Consider the following 26,624-nt stretch of genomic DNA (forward strand, 5'->3'; position numbering starts at 1 on the left):
CTTCCAGCCCCCCTCCTCTCCTCACCTCGGCTCCTTCACCTACCCGCCCCCACCCCCAGCGCGCCGCCGCTGACTGCGCACGCGCGCTCACCCTTTGACCCCAGCCAGGGGCCGCCCTCCCGCACAACCCCTGTCAGCTGCGCCCCCGCCCTGTGGGTGGGCTGCCGCCTATTCCCCAGGGCCAGGGCTGGGGCACAGCGCATGGGGGAGGGGAGCGAGTGTAGGGGCGTCTCTCGGGATGTGTCCCATGGCTGGGGTGGGGCGGGGTGGTTTGGGGGGCGCTGAAGAAATCAGTCCCCTCCATCTCCTACCTCTGGAAAACCCCCAAGCCCTTGGAGAACTGCCGGCACCGCTCCCGTGGGGGCCGGGACCCTGCTCCGTGTCCTCCTGTGGCCCAGTCCAAGGGGCCTGGGCCTGGCCCGGGGCTGGATTGGACCCCAACCACCCTCGGGTGTGGACTTGCTAAAAGCCGGCGATTAGATATTGGATTCGAGCTTCCTTGAGGTCATTTCACTAATGAGTGCACCGGAAAGAGTTTCCTAATCCATCTGTGAGGGTGGCAACTGAAAGAGAATTTTAAAGCTGACAGAATAGGCGAGGAAAGGCATAGGAGATTTCCACACCCAGTAAGGCAGACTTTCCCGAAATGGAAGAAAGAAACGAGCAAACAGAGACACCGGTAGCCCGCCCGGATCAGAGTCGGCTCCTTAGAGAAAGCACCCTGACCAGGTTCACCCGTGGGTGGGTGGCGAGCCAGTGGCATTCAGAAGCGCGAGGCCCGCAGTCTGTGCAGAAGACACCTGCACTCGGGTGTGTGTGGCGGCACGATTCCCAAGCAGCTCCAAATGGTAATCCAAAGAGAAGCCAGGGAGTTCCCAAGGCCCCAGGTGTCCTCAGCCCACGACTGGCTGCTGTGGGAATGCGAAGCCCGGCTCCTTGTCTCAGAGCGGGACAACCAGGAGGTGTGACGTACACCCCGGGGTTCCCAGGAGGATCAGGCTGAAGCTGGTACTTGGCCTGAAAATGTCCCCTCGCATGGGCACCCCCTTCCGCTTCCGGCTCCTCTGCTCCCGGTGCCCCTCCATCCAGGGGCCAGACTTTAAGAAGTCACCCGCAGGAGAATCCTGGTCCCAAAGGAGCCTTCTGGGGGACCCGTGCTGAGAGAGGTTGTGGGCATGGCCCGCTGGGGCTCTGCCCGGCCCAGGGCTGGGAGATGCCACCTCCCAGCTCCGGGTCCCTGCAGGAAGCGTTGGCAAGCACAGGGCCAGTCCCCCAAAGGCCCAGGTGCAGGGAGCCCAGGCCAAGCAGCCTGTGGAAGAAGCCACATGCCGTGCCACCCCGGGAACACGACTGCAGGTCGCGGCCCCTCCCGCCTCCTCCCCGACATGGCGCAGGGCTCAGAGACACCTGAGACGCTGCTACCAAAGTCCAAAGGGCATCGGTTGCTCCTCCAAAGCACCCGAGCAGACCGCGTTGTCCAGCCAGCCCCTGGGCCTCCCTGGGGTGCCCAGCACAAAAGTGCAGACAACCCCCGGACTCGCAATATCAGTTTGAGGATGTTCCTGCCACTCTAAGGACCCGCAGGCCAGCTGGGCCTTCAGGCAGGACAGAGAGCCCCGGAATCCGACGTGGAGAGCTGCGTGGACGTCCCCATCAGGAGGCGGTCCCGGCAGCCCCAGGGCCTCAGGGAAGACACCAGGCTGGGCCCCCGCGGCACAGCGGGGCACGTCCCCGTCCCCGGCAGGCGACTTAGCGATGCCTGCGCCAGACTGCTGCGGCCGCCCTGCTGCCGGGTTCCTGGAGGGCTTCCTGGAAGCAGCGTCCACACCAAGCCCCTGGAAGGCCCAGGCGACGGAGGAGCCGGTCAGGCAGGGGCCGAGGACGGTGACGGGCGGGGAGGAGCGTGTCAGGCAGGGGCCGAGGACGGTGACAGGCCGGGCGGGAAGGAGCCGGTCAGGCGGGGGCCCAGGACAGTGACGGGCCTGGCCGGGGAGGAGCGAGTCAGGCAGTGGCCCAGGTGGTGGGCCGGGCGGAGAGGAGCCTGTCAGGCAGGGGCAGAGGACGGTGACGGTGACGGGCCGGGGCGGGAAGGGGCCGGTCAGGCAGGGGCAGGGGCCGAGGACAGTGACGGGCCTGGCGGGGGAGGAGCGCGTCAGGCAGGGGCAGAGGAGACGGGCTGGGTAAGGGGTAGGGTGACAGTTAGGGCACAATTCACAATCGCAAAGATGTGGAAGCGACCCGAGTGCCCATCCATCCAGGAGTGCATTAGTAACATGTGGCGCGTGGACACCACGGAGTGCCATTCGGCTGTGAGGAGCAGCGGTGAGGGGGCGCCTCTCGTGTTCTCCTGGCCAGAGCTGGAACCCGTTCCAGTAGGCCAGGTGTCCCAAGAACGGACACACGAGCACCACGTGCGCGCGCTCACCGGCAAATTAGTACGAACGGATGGACACCTAAGTGGACAGCGAGGAATCACCTTCATCGGGTGGGTGTCGGGCGGGCGTGGGGAGGGGGTGGGCATACACATCCATTAGGGAGGGGGTGGGTGCGCACCGACTGGGGGATGGGCGCACTTGAAGCTCTGACCCGAGGGGGGAGGCGGGGAAAGAGCAATGCACCCGACCTGAACATTGGTACCCCCACAATACGCTGGGGGAGAATGAGAAATAAATAAGGAGACAGGGGGGAGGGGGGCACGGGCAACACATGTCACCTCAATACTTGTACTCCCATCATCTGCTAGAAAGGAGAGAGAAAAGAAAATGCAATCATAGAGATAAGAGACACTTTCTAAGAACATGAATCCGAAAAGAAAAGTAAAAGGAGGCCTGTCGAGCAGGTCTGGGTGTGACTCCGGATCCCCCAACCTCCAGTGCCACCACCAGAGATTCCTACGTGTAGCCCATAGAACCCCAAAAGCAACGGGACGAGTTCTGGTCACATACTCGCTCAAAGTGACATCCTGGAATCCTTCCGGAACTCCCTCCCCTCTCAGACTCTCCAGGTTTCCTCCAGCGTGTCGTTTCCCACAGACCAGACCTTTGGACTGAGACCGGACAGTCCAGATGGCACGCATGCTGCCCCGTGGCGGCGGTGTCCCGGCTTGGGACAAGAGGAGGCCCCACGGTGCGGGCTGGGGCGGCAGGCACCGCGGCGGGCGCTGAGGGTGGGGGTGATCCGCCGGACCGCCGCCCCGCCGCGCTCCCGGCAAGGGGACAGAGCAACAGGCAAAAAAAAAAAAAAAGCCTAGGGCACCCGGGATTCCCAGGCGGTCTCCCATCCAAGTACTAACCAGGCCCGACGCTGCTTAGCTTCGGAGATCAGACGAGATGGGGCGCGTTCGGGGTGGTGTGGCCCTAGACCGCGGAGGGCGCCCCTGCCCCGCTCAAGAGGCCAGCCTCACCGCGCTTCCCCGCGATAGCGCTGACCCGCGCCGGGCCTGTGCAGTTGGCCGGCCCGGTCGGGCGGACTCCGGAGGACTGAGGTGAGGGACGGGGCGGGGCGGGGTGGGGTGGGGGCTGTCTACACACACACACACACACACACACACACACACACAAACACACACACACAGACACGATGCGCCTCCACGGCTGGACCCGCCAAGGTGGAGACCTTCCAGCCCCCCTCCTCTCCTCACCTCGGCTCCTTCACCTACCCGCCCCCACCCCCAGCGCGCCGCCGCTGACTGCGCACGCGCGCTCACCCTTTGACCCCAGCCAGGGGCCGCCCTCCCGCACAACCCCTGTCAGCTGCGCCCCCGCCCTGTGGGTGGGCTGCCGCCTATTCCCCAGGGCCAGGGCTGGGGCACAGCGCATGGGGGAGGGGAGCGAGTGTAGGGGCGTCTCTCGGGATGTGTCCCATGGCTGGGGTGGGGCGGGGTGGTTTGGGGGGCGCTGAAGAAATCAGTCCCCTCCATCTCCTACCTCTGGAAAACCCCCAAGCCCTTGGAGAACTGCCGGCACCGCTCCCGTGGGGGCCGGGACCCTGCTCCGTGTCCTCCTGTGGCCCAGTCCAAGGGGCCTGGGCCTGGCCCGGGGCTGGATTGGACCCCAACCACCCTCGGGTGTGGACTTGCTAAAAGCCGGCGATTAGATATTGGATTCGAGCTTCCTTGAGGTCATTTCACTAATGAGTGCACCGGAAAGAGTTTCCTAATCCATCTGTGAGGGTGGCAACTGAAAGAGAATTTTAAAGCTGACAGAATAGGCGAGGAAAGGCATAGGAGATTTCCACACCCAGTAAGGCAGACTTTCCCGAAATGGAAGAAAGAAACGAGCAAACAGAGACACCGGTAGCCCGCCCGGATCAGAGTCGGCTCCTTAGAGAAAGCACCCTGACCAGGTTCACCCGTGGGTGGGTGGCGAGCCAGTGGCATTCAGAAGCGCGAGGCCCGCAGTCTGTGCAGAAGACACCTGCACTCGGGTGTGTGTGGCGGCACGATTCCCAAGCAGCTCCAAATGGTAATCCAAAGAGAAGCCAGGGAGTTCCCAAGGCCCCAGGTGTCCTCAGCCCACGACTGGCTGCTGTGGGAATGCGAAGCCCGGCTCCTTGTCTCAGAGCGGGACAACCAGGAGGTGTGACGTACACCCCGGGGTTCCCAGGAGGATCAGGCTGAAGCTGGTACTTGGCCTGAAAATGTCCCCTCGCATGGGCACCCCCTTCCGCTTCCGGCTCCTCTGCTCCCGGTGCCCCTCCATCCAGGGGCCAGACTTTAAGAAGTCACCCGCAGGAGAATCCTGGTCCCAAAGGAGCCTTCTGGGGGACCCGTGCTGAGAGAGGTTGTGGGCATGGCCCGCTGGGGCTCTGCCCGGCCCAGGGCTGGGAGATGCCACCTCCCAGCTCCGGGTCCCTGCAGGAAGCGTTGGCAAGCACAGGGCCAGTCCCCCAAAGGCCCAGGTGCAGGGAGCCCAGGCCAAGCAGCCTGTGGAAGAAGCCACATGCCGTGCCACCCCGGGAACACGACTGCAGGTCGCGGCCCCTCCCGCCTCCTCCCCGACATGGCGCAGGGCTCAGAGACACCTGAGACGCTGCTACCAAAGTCCAAAGGGCATCGGTTGCTCCTCCAAAGCACCCGAGCAGACCGCGTTGTCCAGCCAGCCCCTGGGCCTCCCTGGGGTGCCCAGCACAAAAGTGCAGACAACCCCCGGACTCGCAATATCAGTTTGAGGATGTTCCTGCCACTCTAAGGACCCGCAGGCCAGCTGGGCCTTCAGGCAGGACAGAGAGCCCCGGAATCCGACGTGGAGAGCTGCGTGGACGTCCCCATCAGGAGGCGGTCCCGGCAGCCCCAGGGCCTCAGGGAAGACACCAGGCTGGGCCCCCGCGGCACAGCGGGGCACGTCCCCGTCCCCGGCAGGCGACTTAGCGATGCCTGCGCCAGACTGCTGCGGCCGCCCTGCTGCCGGGTTCCTGGAGGGCTTCCTGGAAGCAGCGTCCACACCAAGCCCCTGGAAGGCCCAGGCGACGGAGGAGCCGGTCAGGCAGGGGCCGAGGACGGTGACGGGCGGGGAGGAGCGTGTCAGGCAGGGGCCGAGGACGGTGACAGGCCGGGCGGGAAGGAGCCGGTCAGGCGGGGGCCCAGGACAGTGACGGGCCTGGCCGGGGAGGAGCGAGTCAGGCAGTGGCCCAGGTGGTGGGCCGGGCGGAGAGGAGCCTGTCAGGCAGGGGCAGAGGACGGTGACGGTGACGGGCCGGGGCGGGAAGGGGCCGGTCAGGCAGGGGCAGGGGCCGAGGACAGTGACGGGCCTGGCGGGGGAGGAGCGCGTCAGGCAGGGGCAGAGGAGACGGGCTGGGTAAGGGGTAGGGTGACAGTTAGGGCACAATTCACAATCGCAAAGATGTGGAAGCGACCCGAGTGCCCATCCATCCAGGAGTGCATTAGTAACATGTGGCGCGTGGACACCACGGAGTGCCATTCGGCTGTGAGGAGCAGCGGTGAGGGGGCGCCTCTCGTGTTCTCCTGGCCAGAGCTGGAACCCGTTCCAGTAGGCCAGGTGTCCCAAGAACGGACACACGAGCACCACGTGCGCGCGCTCACCGGCAAATTGGTACGAACGGATGGACACCTAAGTGGACAGCGAGGAATCACCTTCATCGGGTGGGTGTCGGGCGGGCGTGGGGAGGGGGTGGGCATACACATCCATTAGGGAGGGGGTGGGTGCGCACCGACTGGGGGATGGGCGCACTTGAAGCTCTGACCCGAGGGGGGAGGCGGGGAAAGAGCAATGCACCCGACCTGAACATTGGTACCCCCACAATACGCTGGGAGAGAATGAGAAATAAATAAGGAGACAGGGGGGAGGGGGGCACGGGCAACACATGTCACCTCAATACTTGTACTCCCATCATCTGCTAGAAAGGAGAGAGAAAAGAAAATGCAATCATAGAGATAAGAGACACTTTCTAAGAACATGAATCCGAAAAGAAAAGTAAAAGGAGGCCTGTCGAGCAGGTCTGGGTGTGACTCCGGATCCCCCAACCTCCAGTGCCACCACCAGAGATTCCTACGTGTAGCCCATAGAACCCCAAAAGCAACGGGACGAGTTCTGGTCACATACTCGCTCAAAGTGACATCCTGGAATCCTTCCGGAACTCCCTCCCCTCTCAGACTCTCCAGGTTTCCTCCAGCGTGTCGTTTCCCACAGACCAGACCTTTGGACTGAGACCGGACAGTCCAGATGGCACGCATGCTGCCCCGTGGCGGCGGTGTCCCGGCTTGGGACAAGAGGAGGCCCCACGGTGCGGGCTGGGGCGGCAGGCACCGCGGCGGGCGCTGAGGGTGGGGGTGATCCGCCGGACCGCCGCCCCGCCGCGCTCCCGGCAAGGGGACAGAGCAACAGGCAAAAAAAAAAAAAAAAAAAAAAAAAAAAAGCCTAGGACACCCGGGATTCCCAGGCGGTCTCCCATCCAAGTACTAACCAGGCCCGACGCTGCTTAGCTTCGGAGATCAGACGAGATGGGGCGCGTTCGGGGTGGTGTGGCCCTAGACCGCGGAGGGCGCCCCTGCCCCGCTCAAGAGGCCAGCCTCACCGCGCTTCCCCGCGATAGCGCTGACCCGCGCCGGGCCTGTGCAGTTGGCCGGCCCGGTCGGGCGGACTCCGGAGGACTGAGGTGAGGGACGGGGCGGGGCGGGGTGGGGTGGGGGCTGTCTACACACACACACACACACACACACACACACACACACACACACAAACACACACACACAGACACGATGCGCCTCCACGGCTGGACCCGCCAAGGTGGAGACCTTCCAGCCCCCCTCCTCTCCTCACCTCGCCTCCTTCACCTACCCGCCCCCACCCCCAGCGCGCCGCCGCTGACTGCGCACGCGCGCTCACCCTTTGACCCCAGCCAGGGGCCGCCCTCCCGCACAACCCCTGTCAGCTGCGCCCCCGCCCTGTGGGTGGGCTGCCGCCTATTCCCCAGGGCCAGGGCTGGGGCACAGCGCATGGGGGAGGGGAGCGAGTGTAGGGGCGTCTCTCGGGATGTGTCCCATGGCTGGGGTGGGGCGGGGTGGTTTGGGGGGCGCTGAAGAAATCAGTCCCCTCCATCTCCTACCTCTGGAAAACCCCCAAGCCCTTGGAGAACTGCCGGCACCGCTCCCGTGGGGGCCGGGACCCTGCTCCGTGTCCTCCTGTGGCCCAGTCCAAGGGGCCTGGGCCTGGCCCGGGGCTGGATTGGACCCCAACCACCCTCGGGTGTGGACTTGCTAAAAGCCGGCGATTAGATATTGGATTCGAGCTTCCTTGAGGTCATTTCACTAATGAGTGCACCGGAAAGAGTTTCCTAATCCATCTGTGAGGGTGGCAACTGAAAGAGAATTTTAAAGCTGACAGAATAGGCGAGGAAAGGCATAGGAGATTTCCACACCCAGTAAGGCAGACTTTCCCGAAATGGAAGAAAGAAACGAGCAAACAGAGACACCGGTAGCCCGCCCGGATCAGAGTCGGCTCCTTAGAGAAAGCACCCTGACCAGGTTCACCCGTGGGTGGGTGGCGAGCCAGTGGCATTCAGAAGCGCGAGGCCCGCAGTCTGTGCAGAAGACACCTGCACTCGGGTGTGTGTGGCGGCACGATTCCCAAGCAGCTCCAAATGGTAATCCAAAGAGAAGCCAGGGAGTTCCCAAGGCCCCAGGTGTCCTCAGCCCACGACTGGCTGCTGTGGGAATGCGAAGCCCGGCTCCTTGTCTCAGAGCGGGACAACCAGGAGGTGTGACGTACACCCCGGGGTTCCCAGGAGGATCAGGCTGAAGCTGGTACTTGGCCTGAAAATGTCCCCTCGCATGGGCACCCCCTTCCGCTTCCGGCTCCTCTGCTCCCGGTGCCCCTCCATCCAGGGGCCAGACTTTAAGAAGTCACCCGCAGGAGAATCCTGGTCCCAAAGGAGCCTTCTGGGGGACCCGTGCTGAGAGAGGTTGTGGGCATGGCCCGCTGGGGCTCTGCCCGGCCCAGGGCTGGGAGATGCCACCTCCCAGCTCCGGGTCCCTGCAGGAAGCGTTGGCAAGCACAGGGCCAGTCCCCCAAAGGCCCAGGTGCAGGGAGCCCAGGCCAAGCAGCCTGTGGAAGAAGCCACATGCCGTGCCACCCCGGGAACACGACTGCAGGTCGCGGCCCCTCCCGCCTCCTCCCCGACATGGCGCAGGGCTCAGAGACACCTGAGACGCTGCTACCAAAGTCCAAAGGGCATCGGTTGCTCCTCCAAAGCACCCGAGCAGACCGCGTTGTCCAGCCAGCCCCTGGGCCTCCCTGGGGTGCCCAGCACAAAAGTGCAGACAACCCCCGGACTCGCAATATCAGTTTGAGGATGTTCCTGCCACTCTAAGGACCCGCAGGCCAGCTGGGCCTTCAGGCAGGACAGAGAGCCCCGGAATCCGACGTGGAGAGCTGCGTGGACGTCCCCATCAGGAGGCGGTCCCCACCTCCGAGGCTCTCCCCTTGCGGGGAGCGGCAGCCCCAGGGCCTCAGGGAAGACACCAGGCTGGGCCCCCGCGGCACAGCGGGGCACGTCCCCGTCCCCGGCAGGCGACTTAGCGATGCCTGCGCCAGACTGCTGCGGCCGCCCTGCTGCCGGGTTCCTGGAGGGCTTCCTGGAAGCAGCGTCCACACCAAGCCCCTGGAAGGCCCAGGCGACGGAGGAGCCGGTCAGGCAGGGGCCGAGGACGGTGACGGGCGGGGAGGAGCGTGTCAGGCAGGGGCCGAGGACGGTGACAGGCCGGGCGGGAAGGAGCCGGTCAGGCGGGGGCCCAGGACAGTGACGGGCCTGGCCGGGGAGGAGCGAGTCAGGCAGTGGCCCAGGTGGTGGGCCGGGCGGAGAGGAGCCTGTCAGGCAGGGGCAGAGGACGGTGACGGTGACGGGCCGGGGCGGGAAGGGGCCGGTCAGGCAGGGGCAGGGGCCGAGGACAGTGACGGGCCTGGCGGGGGAGGAGCGCGTCAGGCAGGGGCAGAGGAGACGGGCTGGGTAAGGGGTAGGGTGACAGTTAGGGCACAATTCACAATCGCAAAGATGTGGAAGCGACCCGAGTGCCCATCCATCCAGGAGTGCATTAGTAACATGTGGCGCGTGGACACCACGGAGTGCCATTCGGCTGTGAGGAGCAGCGGTGAGGGGGCGCCTCTCGTGTTCTCCTGGCCAGAGCTGGAACCCGTTCCAGTAGGCCAGGTGTCCCAAGAACGGACACACGAGCACCACGTGCGCGCGCTCACCGGCAAATTGGTAGGAACGGATGGACACCTAAGTGGACAGCGAGGAATCACCTTCATCGGGTGGGTGTCGGGCGGGCGTGGGGAGGGGGTGGGCATACACATCCATTAGGGAGGGGGTGGGTGCGCACCGACTGGGGGATGGGCGCACTTGAAGCTCTGACCCGAGGGGGGAGGCGGGGAAAGAGCAATGCACCCGACCTGAACATTGGTACCCCCACAATACGCTGGGAGAGAATGAGAAATAAATAAGGAGACAGGGGGGAGGGGGGCACGGGCAACACATGTCACCTCAATACTTGTACTCCCATCATCTGCTAGAAAGGAGAGAGAAAAGAAAATGCAATCATAGAGATAAGAGACACTTTCTAAGAACATGAATCCGAAAAGAAAAGTAAAAGGAGGCCTGTCGAGCAGGTCTGGGTGTGACTCCGGATCCCCCAACCTCCAGTGCCACCACCAGAGATTCCTACGTGTAGCCCATAGAACCCCAAAAGCAACGGGACGAGTTCTGGTCACATACTCGCTCAAAGTGACATCCTGGAATCCTTCCGGAACTCCCTCCCCTCTCAGACTCTCCAGGTTTCCTCCAGCGTGTCGTTTCCCACAGACCAGACCTTTGGACTGAGACCGGACAGTCCAGATGGCACGCATGCTGCCCCGTGGCGGCGGTGTCCCGGCTTGGGACAAGAGGAGGCCCCACGGTGCGGGCTGGGGCGGCAGGCACCGCGGCGGGCGCTGAGGGTGGGGGTGATCCGCCGGACCGCCGCCCCGCCGCGCTCCCGGCAAGGGGACAGAGCAACAGGCAAAAAAAAAAAAAAAAAAAAAAAAAAAGCCTAGGACACCCGGGATTCCCAGGCGGTCTCCCATCCAAGTACTAACCAGGCCCGACGCTGCTTAGCTTCGGAGATCAGACGAGATGGGGCGCGTTCGGGGTGGTGTGGCCCTAGACCGCGGAGGGCGCCCCTGCCCCGCTCAAGAGGCCAGCCTCACCGCGCTTCCCCGCGATAGCGCTGACCCGCGCCGGGCCTGTGCAGTTGGCCGGCCCGGTCGGGCGGACTCCGGAGGACTGAGGTGAGGGACGGGGCGGGGCGGGGTGGGGTGGGGGCTGTCTACACACACACACACACACACACACACACACACACACACACACACACAAACACACACACACAGACACGATGCGCCTCCACGGCTGGACCCGCCAAGGTGGAGACCTTCCAGCCCCCCTCCTCTCCTCACCTCGCCTCCTTCACCTACCCGCCCCCACCCCCAGCGCGCCGCCGCTGACTGCGCACGCGCGCTCACCCTTTGACCCCAGCCAGGGGCCGCCCTCCCGCACAACCCCTGTCAGCTGCGCCCCCGCCCTGTGGGTGGGCTGCCGCCTATTCCCCAGGGCCAGGGCTGGGGCACAGCGCATGGGGGAGGGGAGCGAGTGTAGGGGCGTCTCTCGGGATGTGTCCCATGGCTGGGGTGGGGCGGGGTGGTTTGGGGGGCGCTGAAGAAATCAGTCCCCTCCATCTCCTACCTCTGGAAAACCCCCAAGCCCTTGGAGAACTGCCGGCACCGCTCCCGTGGGGGCCGGGACCCTGCTCCGTGTCCTCCTGTGGCCCAGTCCAAGGGGCCTGGGCCTGGCCCGGGGCTGGATTGGACCCCAACCACCCTCGGGTGTGGACTTGCTAAAAGCCGGCGATTAGATATTGGATTCGAGCTTCCTTGAGGTCATTTCACTAATGAGTGCACCGGAAAGAGTTTCCTAATCCATCTGTGAGGGTGGCAACTGAAAGAGAATTTTAAAGCTGACAGAATAGGCGAGGAAAGGCATAGGAGATTTCCACACCCAGTAAGGCAGACTTTCCCGAAATGGAAGAAAGAAACGAGCAAACAGAGACACCGGTAGCCCGCCCGGATCAGAGTCGGCTCCTTAGAGAAAGCACCCTGACCAGGTTCACCCGTGGGTGGGTGGCGAGCCAGTGGCATTCAGAAGCGCGAGGCCCGCAGTCTGTGCAGAAGACACCTGCACTCGGGTGTGTGTGGCGGCACGATTCCCAAGCAGCTCCAAATGGTAATCCAAAGAGAAGCCAGGGAGTTCCCAAGGCCCCAGGTGTCCTCAGCCCACGACTGGCTGCTGTGGGAATGCGAAGCCCGGCTCCTTGTCTCAGAGCGGGACAACCAGGAGGTGTGACGTACACCCCGGGGTTCCCAGGAGGATCAGGCTGAAGCTGGTACTTGGCCTGAAAATGTCCCCTCGCATGGGCACCCCCTTCCGCTTCCGGCTCCTCTGCTCCCGGTGCCCCTCCATCCAGGGGCCAGACTTTAAGAAGTCACCCGCAGGAGAATCCTGGTCCCAAAGGAGCCTTCTGGGGGACCCGTGCTGAGAGAGGTTGTGGGCATGGCCCGCTGGGGCTCTGCCCGGCCCAGGGCTGGGAGATGCCACCTCCCAGCTCCGGGTCCCTGCAGGAAGCGTTGGCAAGCACAGGGCCAGTCCCCCAAAGGCCCAGGTGCAGGGAGCCCAGGCCAAGCAGCCTGTGGAAGAAGCCACATGCCGTGCCACCCCGGGAACACGACTGCAGGTCGCGGCCCCTCCCGCCTCCTCCCCGACATGGCGCAGGGCTCAGAGACACCTGAGACGCTGCTACCAAAGTCCAAAGGGCATCGGTTGCTCCTCCAAAGCACCCGAGCAGACCGCGTTGTCCAGCCAGCCCCTGGGCCTCCCTGGGGTGCCCAGCACAAAAGTGCAGACAACCCCCGGACTCGCAATATCAGTTTGAGGATGTTCCTGCCACTCTAAGGACCCGCAGGCCAGCTGGGCCTTCAGGCAGGACAGAGAGCCCCGGAATCCGACGTGGAGAGCTGCGTGGACGTCCCCATCAGGAGGCGGTCCCCACCTCCGAGGCTCTCCCCTTGCGGGGAGCGGCAGCCCCAGGGCCTCAGGGAAGACACCAGGCTGGGCCCCCGCGGCACAGCGGGGCACGTCCCCGTCCCCGGCAGGCGACTTAGCGATGCCTGCGCCAGACTGCTGCGGCCGCCCTGCTGCCGGGTTCCTGGAGGGCTTCCTGGAAGCAGCGTCCACACCAAGCCCCTGGAAGGCCCAGGCGACGGAGGAGCCGGTCAGGCAGGGGCCGAGGACGGTGACGGGCGGGGAGGAGCGTGTCAGGCAGGGGCCGAGGACGGTGACAGGCCGGGCGGGAAGGAGCCGGTCAGGCGGGGGCCCAGGACAGTGACGGGCCTGGCCGGGGAGGAGCGAGTCAGGCAGTGGCCCAGGTGGTGGGCCGGGCGGAGAGGAGCCTGTCAGGCAGGGGCAGAGGACGGTGACGGTGACGGGCCGGGGCGGGAAGGGGCCGGTCAGGCAGGGGCAGGGGCCGAGGACAGTGACGGGCCTGGCGGGGGAGGAGCGCGTCAGGCAGGGGCAGAGGAGACGGGCTGGGTAAGGGGTAGGGTGACAGTTAGGGCACAATTCACAATCGCAAAGATGTGGAAGCGACCCGAGTGCCCATCCATCCAGGAGTGCATTAGTAACATGTGGCGCGTGGACACCACGGAGTGCCATTCGGCTGTGAGGAGCAGCGGTGAGGGGGCGCCTCTCGTGTTCTCCTGGCCAGAGCTGGAACCCGTTCCAGTAGGCCAGGTGTCCCAAGAACGGACACACGAGCACCACGTGCGCGCGCTCACCGGCAAATTGGTAGGAACGGATGGACACCTAAGTGGACAGCGAGGAATCACCTTCATCGGGTGGGTGTCGGGCGGGCGTGGGGAGGGGGTGGGCATACACATCCATTAGGGAGGGGGTGGGTGCGCACCGACTGGGGGATGGGCGCACTTGAAGCTCTGACCCGAGGGGGGAGGCGGGGAAAGAGCAATGCACCCGACCTGAACATTGGTACCCCCACAATACGCTGGGAGAGAATGAGAAATAAATAAGGAGACAGGGGGGAGGGGGGCACGGGCAACACATGTCACCTCAATACTTGTACTCCCATCATCTGCTAGAAAGGAGAGAGAAAAGAAAATGCAATCATAGAGATAAGAGACACTTTCTAAGAACATGAATCCGAAAAGAAAAGTAAAAGGAGGCCTGTCGAGCAGGTCTGGGTGTGACTCCGGATCCCCCAACCTCCAGTGCCACCACCAGAGATTCCTACGTGTAGCCCATAGAACCCCAAAAGCAACGGGACGAGTTCTGGTCACATACTCGCTCAAAGTGACATCCTGGAATCCTTCCGGAACTCCCTCCCCTCTCAGACTCTCCAGGTTTCCTCCAGCGTGTCGTTTCCCACAGACCAGACCTTTGGACTGAGACCGGACAGTCCAGATGGCACGCATGCTGCCCCGTGGCGGCGGTGTCCCGGCTTGGGACAAGAGGAGGCCCCACGGTGCGGGCTGGGGCGGCAGGCACCGCGGCGGGCGCTGAGGGTGGGGGTGATCCGCCGGACCGCCGCCCCGCCGCGCTCCCGGCAAGGGGACAGAGCAACAGGCAAAAAAAAAAAAAAAAAAAAAAAAAAAAAGCCTAGGACACCCGGGATTCCCAGGCGGTCTCCCATCCAAGTACTAACCAGGCCCGACGCTGCTTAGCTTCGGAGATCAGACGAGATGGGGCGCGTTCGGGGTGGTGTGGCCCTAGACCGCGGAGGGCGCCCCTGCCCCGCTCAAGAGGCCAGCCTCACCGCGCTTCCCCGCGATAGCGCTGACCCGCGCCGGGCCTGTGCAGTTGGCCGGCCCGGTCGGGCGGACTCCGGAGGACTGAGGTGAGGGACGGGGCGGGGCGGGGTGGGGTGGGGGCTGTCTACACACACACACACACACACACACACACACACACACACACACAAACACACACACACAGACACGATGCGCCTCCACGGCTGGACCCGCCAAGGTGGAGACCTTCCAGCCCCCCTCCTCTCCTCACCTCGCCTCCTTCACCTACCCGCCCCCACCCCCAGCGCGCCGCCGCTGACTGCGCACGCGCGCTCACCCTTTGACCCCAGCCAGGGGCCGCCCTCCCGCACAACCCCTGTCAGCTGCGCCCCCGCCCTGTGGGTGGGCTGCCGCCTATTCCCCAGGGCCAGGGCTGGGGCACAGCGCATGGGGGAGGGGAGCGAGTGTAGGGGCGTCTCTCGGGATGTGTCCCATGGCTGGGGTGGGGCGGGGTGGTTTGGGGGGCGCTGAAGAAATCAGTCCCCTCCATCTCCTACCTCTGGAAAACCCCCAAGCCCTTGGAGAACTGCCGGCACCGCTCCCGTGGGGGCCGGGACCCTGCTCCGTGTCCTCCTGTGGCCCAGTCCAAGGGGCCTGGGCCTGGCCCGGGGCTGGATTGGACCCCAACCACCCTCGGGTGTGGACTTGCTAAAAGCCGGCGATTAGATATTGGATTCGAGCTTCCTTGAGGTCATTTCACTAATGAGTGCACCGGAAAGAGTTTCCTAATCCATCTGTGAGGGTGGCAACTGAAAGAGAATTTTAAAGCTGACAGAATAGGCGAGGAAAGGCATAGGAGATTTCCACACCCAGTAAGGCAGACTTTCCCGAAATGGAAGAAAGAAACGAGCAAACAGAGACACCGGTAGCCCGCCCGGATCAGAGTCGGCTCCTTAGAGAAAGCACCCTGACCAGGTTCACCCGTGGGTGGGTGGCGAGCCAGTGGCATTCAGAAGCGCGAGGCCCGCAGTCTGTGCAGAAGACACCTGCACTCGGGTGTGTGTGGCGGCACGATTCCCAAGCAGCTCCAAATGGTAATCCAAAGAGAAGCCAGGGAGTTCCCAAGGCCCCAGGTGTCCTCAGCCCACGACTGGCTGCTGTGGGAATGCGAAGCCCGGCTCCTTGTCTCAGAGCGGGACAACCAGGAGGTGTGACGTACACCCCGGGGTTCCCAGGAGGATCAGGCTGAAGCTGGTACTTGGCCTGAAAATGTCCCCTCGCATGGGCACCCCCTTCCGCTTCCGGCTCCTCTGCTCCCGGTGCCCCTCCATCCAGGGGCCAGACTTTAAGAAGTCACCCGCAGGAGAATCCTGGTCCCAAAGGAGCCTTCTGGGGGACCCGTGCTGAGAGAGGTTGTGGGCATGGCCCGCTGGGGCTCTGCCCGGCCCAGGGCTGGGAGATGCCACCTCCCAGCTCCGGGTCCCTGCAGGAAGCGTTGGCAAGCACAGGGCCAGTCCCCCAAAGGCCCAGGTGCAGGGAGCCCAGGCCAAGCAGCCTGTGGAAGAAGCCACATGCCGTGCCACCCCGGGAACACGACTGCAGGTCGCGGCCCCTCCCGCCTCCTCCCCGACATGGCGCAGGGCTCAGAGACACCTGAGACGCTGCTACCAAAGTCCAAAGGGCATCGGTTGCTCCTCCAAAGCACCCGAGCAGACCGCGTTGTCCAGCCAGCCCCTGGGCCTCCCTGGGGTGCCCAGCACAAAAGTGCAGACAACCCCCGGACTCGCAATATCAGTTTGAGGATGTTCCTGCCACTCTAAGGACCCGCAGGCCAGCTGGGCCTTCAGGCAGGACAGAGAGCCCCGGAATCCGACGTGGAGAGCTGCGTGGACGTCCCCATCAGGAGGCGGTCCCGGCAGCCCCAGGGCCTCAGGGAAGACACCAGGCTGGGCCCCCGCGGCACAGCGGGGCACGTCCCCGTCCCCGGCAGGCGACTTAGCGATGCCTGCGCCAGACTGCTGCGGCCGCCCTGCTGCCGGGTTCCTGGAGGGCTTCCTGGAAGCAGCGTCCACACCAAGCCCCTGGAAGGCCCAGGCGACGGAGGAGCCGGTCAGGCAGGGGCCGAGGACGGTGACGGGCGGGGAGGAGCGTGTCAGGCAGGGGCCGAGGACGGTGACAGGCCGGGCGGGAAGGAGCCGGTCAGGCGGGGGCCCAGGACAGTGACGGGCCTGGCCGGGGAGGAGCGAGTCAGGCAGTGGCCCAGGTGGTGGGCCGGGCGGAGAGGAGCCTGTCAGGCAGGGGCAGAGGACGGTGACGGTGACGGGCCGGGGCGGGAAGGGGCCGGTCAGGCAGGGGCAGGGGCCGAGGACAGTGACGGGCCTGGCGGGGGAGGAGCGCGTCAGGCAGGGGCAGAGGAGACGGGCTGGGTAAGGGGTAGGGTGACAGTTAGGGCACAATTCACAATCGCAAAGATGTGGAAGCGACCCGAGTGCCCATCCATCCAGGAGTGCATTAGTAACATGTGGCGCGTGGACACCACGGAGTGCCATTCGGCTGTGAGGAGCAGCGGTGAGGGGGCGCCTCTCGTGTTCTCCTGGCCAGAGCTGGAACCCGTTCCAGTAGGCCAGGTGTCCCAAGAACGGACACACGAGCACCACGTGCGCGCGCTCACCGGCAAATTAGTACGAACGGATGGACACCTAAGTGGACAGCGAGGAATCACCTTCATCGGGTGGGTGTCGGGCGGGCGTGGGGAGGGGGTGGGCATACACATCCATTAGGGAGGGGGTGGGTGCGCACCGACTGGGGGATGGGCGCACTTGAAGCTCTGACCCGAGGGGGGAGGCGGGGAAAGAGCAATGCACCCGACCTGAACATTGGTACCCCCACAATACGCTGGGGGAGAATGAGAAATAAATAAGGAGACAGGGGGGAGGGGGGCACGGGCAACACATGTCACCTCAATACTTGTACTCCCATCATCTGCTAGAAAGGAGAGAGAAAAGAAAATGCAATCATAGAGATAAGAGACACTTTCTAAGAACATGAATCCGAAAAGAAAAGTAAAAGGAGGCCTGTCGAGCAGGTCTGGGTGTGACTCCGGATCCCCCAACCTCCAGTGCCACCACCAGAGATTCCTACGTGTAGCCCATAGAACCCCAAAAGCAACGGGACGAGTTCTGGTCACATACTCGCTCAAAGTGACATCCTGGAATCCTTCCGGAACTCCCTCCCCTCTCAGACTCTCCAGGTTTCCTCCAGCGTGTCGTTTCCCACAGACCAGACCTTTGGACTGAGACCGGACAGTCCAGATGGCACGCATGCTGCCCCGTGGCGGCGGTGTCCCGGCTTGGGACAAGAGGAGGCCCCACGGTGCGGGCTGGGGCGGCAGGCACCGCGGCGGGCGCTGAGGGTGGGGGTGATCCGCCGGACCGCCGCCCCGCCGCGCTCCCGGCAAGGGGACAGAGCAACAGGCAAAAAAAAAAAAAAAGCCTAGGGCACCCGGGATTCCCAGGCGGTCTCCCATCCAAGTACTAACCAGGCCCGACGCTGCTTAGCTTCGGAGATCAGACGAGATGGGGCGCGTTCGGGGTGGTGTGGCCCTAGACCGCGGAGGGCGCCCCTGCCCCGCTCAAGAGGCCAGCCTCACCGCGCTTCCCCGCGATAGCGCTGACCCGCGCCGGGCCTGTGCAGTTGGCCGGCCCGGTCGGGCGGACTCCGGAGGACTGAGGTGAGGGACGGGGCGGGGCGGGGTGGGGTGGGGGCTGTCTACACACACACACACACACACACACACACACACACACAAACACACACACACAGACACGATGCGCCTCCACGGCTGGACCCGCCAAGGTGGAGACCTTCCAGCCCCCCTCCTCTCCTCACCTCGGCTCCTTCACCTACCCGCCCCCACCCCCAGCGCGCCGCCGCTGACTGCGCACGCGCGCTCACCCTTTGACCCCAGCCAGGGGCCGCCCTCCCGCACAACCCCTGTCAGCTGCGCCCCCGCCCTGTGGGTGGGCTGCCGCCTATTCCCCAGGGCCAGGGCTGGGGCACAGCGCATGGGGGAGGGGAGCGAGTGTAGGGGCGTCTCTCGGGATGTGTCCCATGGCTGGGGTGGGGCGGGGTGGTTTGGGGGGCGCTGAAGAAATCAGTCCCCTCCATCTCCTACCTCTGGAAAACCCCCAAGCCCTTGGAGAACTGCCGGCACCGCTCCCGTGGGGGCCGGGACCCTGCTCCGTGTCCTCCTGTGGCCCAGTCCAAGGGGCCTGGGCCTGGCCCGGGGCTGGATTGGACCCCAACCACCCTCGGGTGTGGACTTGCTAAAAGCCGGCGATTAGATATTGGATTCGAGCTTCCTTGAGGTCATTTCACTAATGAGTGCACCGGAAAGAGTTTCCTAATCCATCTGTGAGGGTGGCAACTGAAAGAGAATTTTAAAGCTGACAGAATAGGCGAGGAAAGGCATAGGAGATTTCCACACCCAGTAAGGCAGACTTTCCCGAAATGGAAGAAAGAAACGAGCAAACAGAGACACCGGTAGCCCGCCCGGATCAGAGTCGGCTCCTTAGAGAAAGCACCCTGACCAGGTTCACCCGTGGGTGGGTGGCGAGCCAGTGGCATTCAGAAGCGCGAGGCCCGCAGTCTGTGCAGAAGACACCTGCACTCGGGTGTGTGTGGCGGCACGATTCCCAAGCAGCTCCAAATGGTAATCCAAAGAGAAGCCAGGGAGTTCCCAAGGCCCCAGGTGTCCTCAGCCCACGACTGGCTGCTGTGGGAATGCGAAGCCCGGCTCCTTGTCTCAGAGCGGGACAACCAGGAGGTGTGACGTACACCCCGGGGTTCCCAGGAGGATCAGGCTGAAGCTGGTACTTGGCCTGAAAATGTCCCCTCGCATGGGCACCCCCTTCCGCTTCCGGCTCCTCTGCTCCCGGTGCCCCTCCATCCAGGGGCCAGACTTTAAGAAGTCACCCGCAGGAGAATCCTGGTCCCAAAGGAGCCTTCTGGGGGACCCGTGCTGAGAGAGGTTGTGGGCATGGCCCGCTGGGGCTCTGCCCGGCCCAGGGCTGGGAGATGCCACCTCCCAGCTCCGGGTCCCTGCAGGAAGCGTTGGCAAGCACAGGGCCAGTCCCCCAAAGGCCCAGGTGCAGGGAGCCCAGGCCAAGCAGCCTGTGGAAGAAGCCACATGCCGTGCCACCCCGGGAACACGACTGCAGGTCGCGGCCCCTCCCGCCTCCTCCCCGACATGGCGCAGGGCTCAGAGACACCTGAGACGCTGCTACCAAAGTCCAAAGGGCATCGGTTGCTCCTCCAAAGCACCCGAGCAGACCGCGTTGTCCAGCCAGCCCCTGGGCCTCCCTGGGGTGCCCAGCACAAAAGTGCAGACAACCCCCGGACTCGCAATATCAGTTTGAGGATGTTCCTGCCACTCTAAGGACCCGCAGGCCAGCTGGGCCTTCAGGCAGGACAGAGAGCCCCGGAATCCGACGTGGAGAGCTGCGTGGACGTCCCCATCAGGAGGCGGTCCCGGCAGCCCCAGGGCCTCAGGGAAGACACCAGGCTGGGCCCCCGCGGCACAGCGGGGCACGTCCCCGTCCCCGGCAGGCGACTTAGCGATGCCTGCGCCAGACTGCTGCGGCCGCCCTGCTGCCGGGTTCCTGGAGGGCTTCCTGGAAGCAGCGTCCACACCAAGCCCCTGGAAGGCCCAGGCGACGGAGGAGCCGGTCAGGCAGGGGCCGAGGACGGTGACGGGCGGGGAGGAGCGTGTCAGGCAGGGGCCGAGGACGGTGACAGGCCGGGCGGGAAGGAGCCGGTCAGGCGGGGGCCCAGGACAGTGACGGGCCTGGCCGGGGAGGAGCGAGTCAGGCAGTGGCCCAGGTGGTGGGCCGGGCGGAGAGGAGCCTGTCAGGCAGGGGCAGAGGACGGTGACGGTGACGGGCCGGGGCGGGAAGGGGCCGGTCAGGCAGGGGCAGGGGCCGAGGACAGTGACGGGCCTGGCGGGGGAGGAGCGCGTCAGGCAGGGGCAGAGGAGACGGGCTGGGTAAGGGGTAGGGTGACAGTTAGGGCACAATTCACAATCGCAAAGATGTGGAAGCGACCCGAGTGCCCATCCATCCAGGAGTGCATTAGTAACATGTGGCGCGTGGACACCACGGAGTGCCATTCGGCTGTGAGGAGCAGCGGTGAGGGGGCGCCTCTCGTGTTCTCCTGGCCAGAGCTGGAACCCGTTCCAGTAGGCCAGGTGTCCCAAGAACGGACACACGAGCACCACGTGCGCGCGCTCACCGGCAAATTGGTAGGAACGGATGGACACCTAAGTGGACAGCGAGGAATCACCTTCATCGGGTGGGTGTCGGGCGGGCGTGGGGAGGGGGTGGGCATACACATCCATTAGGGAGGGGGTGGGTGCGCACCGACTGGGGGATGGGCGCACTTGAAGCTCTGACCCGAGGGGGGAGGCGGGGAAAGAGCAATGCACCCGACCTGAACATTGGTACCCCCACAATACGCTGGGAGAGAATGAGAAATAAATAAGGAGACAGGGGGGAGGGGGGCACGGGCAACACATGTCACCTCAATACTTGTACTCCCATCATCTGCTAGAAAGGAGAGAGAAAAGAAAATGCAATCATAGAGATAAGAGACACTTTCTAAGAACATGAATCCGAAAAGAAAAGTAAAAGGAGGCCTGTCGAGCAGGTCTGGGTGTGACTCCGGATCCCCCAACCTCCAGTGCCACCACCAGAGATTCCTACGTGTAGCCCATAGAACCCCAAAAGCAACGGGACGAGTTCTGGTCACATACTCGCTCAAAGTGACATCCTGGAATCCTTCCGGAACTCCCTCCCCTCTCAGACTCTCCAGGTTTCCTCCAGCGTGTCGTTTCCCACAGACCAGACCTTTGGACTGAGACCGGACAGTCCAGATGGCACGCATGCTGCCCCGTGGCGGCGGTGTCCCGGCTTGGGACAAGAGGAGGCCCCACGGTGCGGGCTGGGGCGGCAGGCACCGCGGCGGGCGCTGAGGGTGGGGGTGATCCGCCGGACCGCCGCCCCGCCGCGCTCCTGGCAAGGGGACAGAGCAACAGGCAAAAAAAAAAAAAAAAAAAAAAAAAAAAAGCCTAGGACACCCGGGATTCCCAGGCGGTCTCCCATCCAAGTACTAACCAGGCCCGACGCTGCTTAGCTTCGGAGATCAGACGAGATGGGGCGCGTTCGGGGTGGTGTGGCCCTAGACCGCGGAGGGCGCCCCTGCCCCGCTCAAGAGGCCAGCCTCACCGCGCTTCCCCGCGATAGCGCTGACCCGCGCCGGGCCTGTGCAGTTGGCCGGCCCGGTCGGGCGGACTCCGGAGGACTGAGGTGAGGGACGGGGCGGGGCGGGGTGGGGTGGGGGCTGTCTACACACACACACACACACACACACACACACACACACACACACACACAAACACACACACACAGACACGATGCGCCTCCACGGCTGGACCCGCCAAGGTGGAGACCTTCCAGCCCCCCTCCTCTCCTCACCTCGCCTCCTTCACCTACCCGCCCCCACCCCCAGCGCGCCGCCGCTGACTGCGCACGCGCGCTCACCCTTTGACCCCAGCCAGGGGCCGCCCTCCCGCACAACCCCTGTCAGCTGCGCCCCCGCCCTGTGGGTGGGCTGCCGCCTATTCCCCAGGGCCAGGGCTGGGGCACAGCGCATGGGGGAGGGGAGCGAGTGTAGGGGCGTCTCTCGGGATGTGTCCCATGGCTGGGGTGGGGCGGGGTGGTTTGGGGGGCGCTGAAGAAATCAGTCCCCTCCATCTCCTACCTCTGGAAAACCCCCAAGCCCTTGGAGAACTGCCGGCACCGCTCCCGTGGGGGCCGGGACCCTGCTCCGTGTCCTCCTGTGGCCCAGTCCAAGGGGCCTGGGCCTGGCCCGGGGCTGGATTGGACCCCAACCACCCTCGGGTGTGGACTTGCTAAAAGCCGGCGATTAGATATTGGATTCGAGCTTCCTTGAGGTCATTTCACTAATGAGTGCACCGGAAAGAGTTTCCTAATCCATCTGTGAGGGTGGCAACTGAAAGAGAATTTTAAAGCTGACAGAATAGGCGAGGAAAGGCATAGGAGATTTCCACACCCAGTAAGGCAGACTTTCCCGAAATGGAAGAAAGAAACGAGCAAACAGAGACACCGGTAGCCCGCCCGGATCAGAGTCGGCTCCTTAGAGAAAGCACCCTGACCAGGTTCACCCGTGGGTGGGTGGCGAGCCAGTGGCATTCAGAAGCGCGAGGCCCGCAGTCTGTGCAGAAGACACCTGCACTCGGGTGTGTGTGGCGGCACGATTCCCAAGCAGCTCCAAATGGTAATCCAAAGAGAAGCCAGGGAGTTCCCAAGGCCCCAGGTGTCCTCAGCCCACGACTGGCTGCTGTGGGAATGCGAAGCCCGGCTCCTTGTCTCAGAGCGGGACAACCAGGAGGTGTGACGTACACCCCGGGGTTCCCAGGAGGATCAGGCTGAAGCTGGTACTTGGCCTGAAAATGTCCCCTCGCATGGGCACCCCCTTCCGCTTCCGGCTCCTCTGCTCCCGGTGCCCCTCCATCCAGGGGCCAGACTTTAAGAAGTCACCCGCAGGAGAATCCTGGTCCCAAAGGAGCCTTCTGGGGGACCCGTGCTGAGAGAGGTTGTGGGCATGGCCCGCTGGGGCTCTGCCCGGCCCAGGGCTGGGAGATGCCACCTCCCAGCTCCGGGTCCCTGCAGGAAGCGTTGGCAAGCACAGGGCCAGTCCCCCAAAGGCCCAGGTGCAGGGAGCCCAGGCCAAGCAGCCTGTGGAAGAAGCCACATGCCGTGCCACCCCGGGAACACGACTGCAGGTCGCGGCCCCTCCCGCCTCCTCCCCGACATGGCGCAGGGCTCAGAGACACCTGAGACGCTGCTACCAAAGTCCAAAGGGCATCGGTTGCTCCTCCAAAGCACCCGAGCAGACCGCGTTGTCCAGCCAGCCCCTGGGCCTCCCTGGGGTGCCCAGCACAAAAGTGCAGACAACCCCCGGACTCGCAATATCAGTTTGAGGATGTTCCTGCCACTCTAAGGACCCGCAGGCCAGCTGGGCCTTCAGGCAGGACAGAGAGCCCCGGAATCCGACGTGGAGAGCTGCGTGGACGTCCCCATCAGGAGGCGGTCCCCACCTCCGAGGCTCTCCCCTTGCGGGGAGCGGCAGCCCCAGGGCCTCAGGGAAGACACCAGGCTGGGCCCCCGCGGCACAGCGGGGCACGTCCCCGTCCCCGGCAGGCGACTTAGCGATGCCTGCGCCAGACTGCTGCGGCCGCCCTGCTGCCGGGTTCCTGGAGGGCTTCCTGGAAGCAGCGTCCACACCAAGCCCCTGGAAGGCCCAGGCGACGGAGGAGCCGGTCAGGCAGGGGCCGAGGACGGTGACGGGCGGGGAGGAGCGTGTCAGGCAGGGGCCGAGGACGGTGACAGGCCGGGCGGGAAGGAGCCGGTCAGGCGGGGGCCCAGGACAGTGACGGGCCTGGCCGGGGAGGAGCGAGTCAGGCAGTGGCCCAGGTGGTGGGCCGGGCGGAGAGGAGCCTGTCAGGCAGGGGCAGAGGACGGTGACGGTGACGGGCCGGGGCGGGAAGGGGCCGGTCAGGCAGGGGCAGGGGCCGAGGACAGTGACGGGCCTGGCGGGGGAGGAGCGCGTCAGGCAGGGGCAGAGGAGACGGGCTGGGTAAGGGGTAGGGTGACAGTTAGGGCACAATTCACAATCGCAAAGATGTGGAAGCGACCCGAGTGCCCATCCATCCAGGAGTGCATTAGTAACATGTGGCGCGTGGACACCACGGAGTGCCATTCGGCTGTGAGGAGCAGCGGTGAGGGGGCGCCTCTCGTGTTCTCCTGGCCAGAGCTGGAACCCGTTCCAGTAGGCCAGGTGTCCCAAGAACGGACACACGAGCACCACGTGCGCGCGCTCACCGGCAAATTGGTAGGAACGGATGGACACCTAAGTGGACAGCGAGGAATCACCTTCATCGGGTGGGTGTCGGGCGGGCGTGGGGAGGGGGTGGGCATACACATCCATTAGGGAGGGGGTGGGTGCGCACCGACTGGGGGATGGGCGCACTTGAAGCTCTGACCCGAGGGGGGAGGCGGGGAAAGAGCAATGCACCCGACCTGAACATTGGTACCCCCACAATACGCTGGGAGAGAATGAGAAATAAATAAGGAGACAGGGGGGAGGGGGGCACGGGCAACACATGTCACCTCAATACTTGTACTCCCATCATCTGCTAGAAAGGAGAGAGAAAAGAAAATGCAATCATAGAGATAAGAGACACTTTCTAAGAACATGAATCCGAAAAGAAAAGTAAAAGGAGGCCTGTCGAGCAGGTCTGGGTGTGACTCCGGATCCCCCAACCTCCAGTGCCACCACCAGAGATTCCTACGTGTAGCCCATAGAACCCCAAAAGCAACGGGACGAGTTCTGGTCACATACTCGCTCAAAGTGACATCCTGGAATCCTTCCGGAACTCCCTCCCCTCTCAGACTCTCCAGGTTTCCTCCAGCGTGTCGTTTCCCACAGACCAGACCTTTGGACTGAGACCGGACAGTCCAGATGGCACGCATGCTGCCCCGTGGCGGCGGTGTCCCGGCTTGGGACAAGAGGAGGCCCCACGGTGCGGGCTGGGGCGGCAGGCACCGCGGCGGGCGCTGAGGGTGGGGGTGATCCGCCGGACCGCCGCCCCGCCGCGCTCCCGGCAAGGGGACAGAGCAACAGGCAAAAAAAAAAAAAAAGCCTAGGGCACCCGGGATTCCCAGGCGGTCTCCCATCCAAGTACTAACCAGGCCCGACGCTGCTTAGCTTCGGAGATCAGACGAGATGGGGCGCGTTCGGGGTGGTGTGGCCCTAGACCGCGGAGGGCGCCCCTGCCCCGCTCAAGAGGCCAGCCTCACCGCGCTTCCCCGCGATAGCGCTGACCCGCGCCGGGCCTGTGCAGTTGGCCGGCCCGGTCGGGCGGACTCCGGAGGACTGAGGTGAGGGACGGGGCGGGGCGGGGTGGGGTGGGGGCTGTCTACACACACACACACACACACACACACACACACACACACACACACAAACACACACACACAGACACGATGCGCCTCCACGGCTGGACCCGCCAAGGTGGAGACCTTCCAGCCCCCCTCCTCTCCTCACCTCGCCTCCTTCACCTACCCGCCCCCACCCCCAGCGCGCCGCCGCTGACTGCGCACGCGCGCTCACCCTTTGACCCCAGCCAGGGGCCGCCCTCCCGCACAACCCCTGTCAGCTGCGCCCCCGCCCTGTGGGTGGGCTGCCGCCTATTCCCCAGGGCCAGGGCTGGGGCACAGCGCATGGGGGAGGGGAGCGAGTGTAGGGGCGTCTCTCGGGATGTGTCCCATGGCTGGGGTGGGGCGGGGTGGTTTGGGGGGCGCTGAAGAAATCAGTCCCCTCCATCTCCTACCTCTGGAAAACCCCCAAGCCCTTGGAGAACTGCCGGCACCGCTCCCGTGGGGGCCGGGACCCTGCTCCGTGTCCTCCTGTGGCCCAGTCCAAGGGGCCTGGGCCTGGCCCGGGGCTGGATTGGACCCCAACCACCCTCGGGTGTGGACTTGCTAAAAGCCGGCGATTAGATATTGGATTCGAGCTTCCTTGAGGTCATTTCACTAATGAGTGCACCGGAAAGAGTTTCCTAATCCATCTGTGAGGGTGGCAACTGAAAGAGAATTTTAAAGCTGACAGAATAGGCGAGGAAAGGCATAGGAGATTTCCACACCCAGTAAGGCAGACTTTCCCGAAATGGAAGAAAGAAACGAGCAAACAGAGACACCGGTAGCCCGCCCGGATCAGAGTCGGCTCCTTAGAGAAAGCACCCTGACCAGGTTCACCCGTGGGTGGGTGGCGAGCCAGTGGCATTCAGAAGCGCGAGGCCCGCAGTCTGTGCAGAAGACACCTGCACTCGGGTGTGTGTGGCGGCACGATTCCCAAGCAGCTCCAAATGGTAATCCAAAGAGAAGCCAGGGAGTTCCCAAGGCCCCAGGTGTCCTCAGCCCACGACTGGCTGCTGTGGGAATGCGAAGCCCGGCTCCTTGTCTCAGAGCGGGACAACCAGGAGGTGTGACGTACACCCCGGGGTTCCCAGGAGGATCAGGCTGAAGCTGGTACTTGGCCTGAAAATGTCCCCTCGCATGGGCACCCCCTTCCGCTTCCGGCTCCTCTGCTCCCGGTGCCCCTCCATCCAGGGGCCAGACTTTAAGAAGTCACCCGCAGGAGAAT

The 26,624-nt window shown here is 64.3% G+C and overlaps 7 pseudogenes; all 7 read right to left on the reverse strand.

Annotated features, from left to right (window-relative positions):
* Positions 1–3,243: 3,243 nt before the first annotated feature.
* On the reverse strand, positions 3,244–3,362 carry LOC142867427 (uncharacterized; annotated as a pseudogene).
* A 3,510-nt stretch (positions 3,363–6,872) lies between these two features.
* On the reverse strand, positions 6,873–6,991 carry LOC142867365 (uncharacterized; annotated as a pseudogene).
* Positions 6,992–10,537: 3,546 nt separating this feature from the next.
* Positions 10,538–10,656, reverse strand: LOC142867366 (uncharacterized; annotated as a pseudogene).
* A 3,552-nt stretch (positions 10,657–14,208) lies between these two features.
* On the reverse strand, positions 14,209–14,327 carry LOC142867367 (uncharacterized; annotated as a pseudogene).
* A 3,504-nt stretch (positions 14,328–17,831) lies between these two features.
* LOC142867428 (uncharacterized) lies at positions 17,832–17,950 on the reverse strand (annotated as a pseudogene).
* Positions 17,951–21,462: 3,512 nt separating this feature from the next.
* Positions 21,463–21,581, reverse strand: LOC142867368 (uncharacterized; annotated as a pseudogene).
* Positions 21,582–25,119: 3,538 nt separating this feature from the next.
* LOC142867429 (uncharacterized) lies at positions 25,120–25,238 on the reverse strand (annotated as a pseudogene).
* Between the last annotated feature and the right edge of the window lie 1,386 nt (positions 25,239–26,624).

The sequence above is a fragment of the Microcebus murinus genome, unplaced genomic scaffold (assembly GCF_040939455.1).
Source record: "Microcebus murinus isolate Inina unplaced genomic scaffold, M.murinus_Inina_mat1.0 scaf015_hap2_Mmur4.0, whole genome shotgun sequence".
NCBI lineage: Eukaryota > Metazoa > Chordata > Mammalia > Primates > Cheirogaleidae > Microcebus > Microcebus murinus.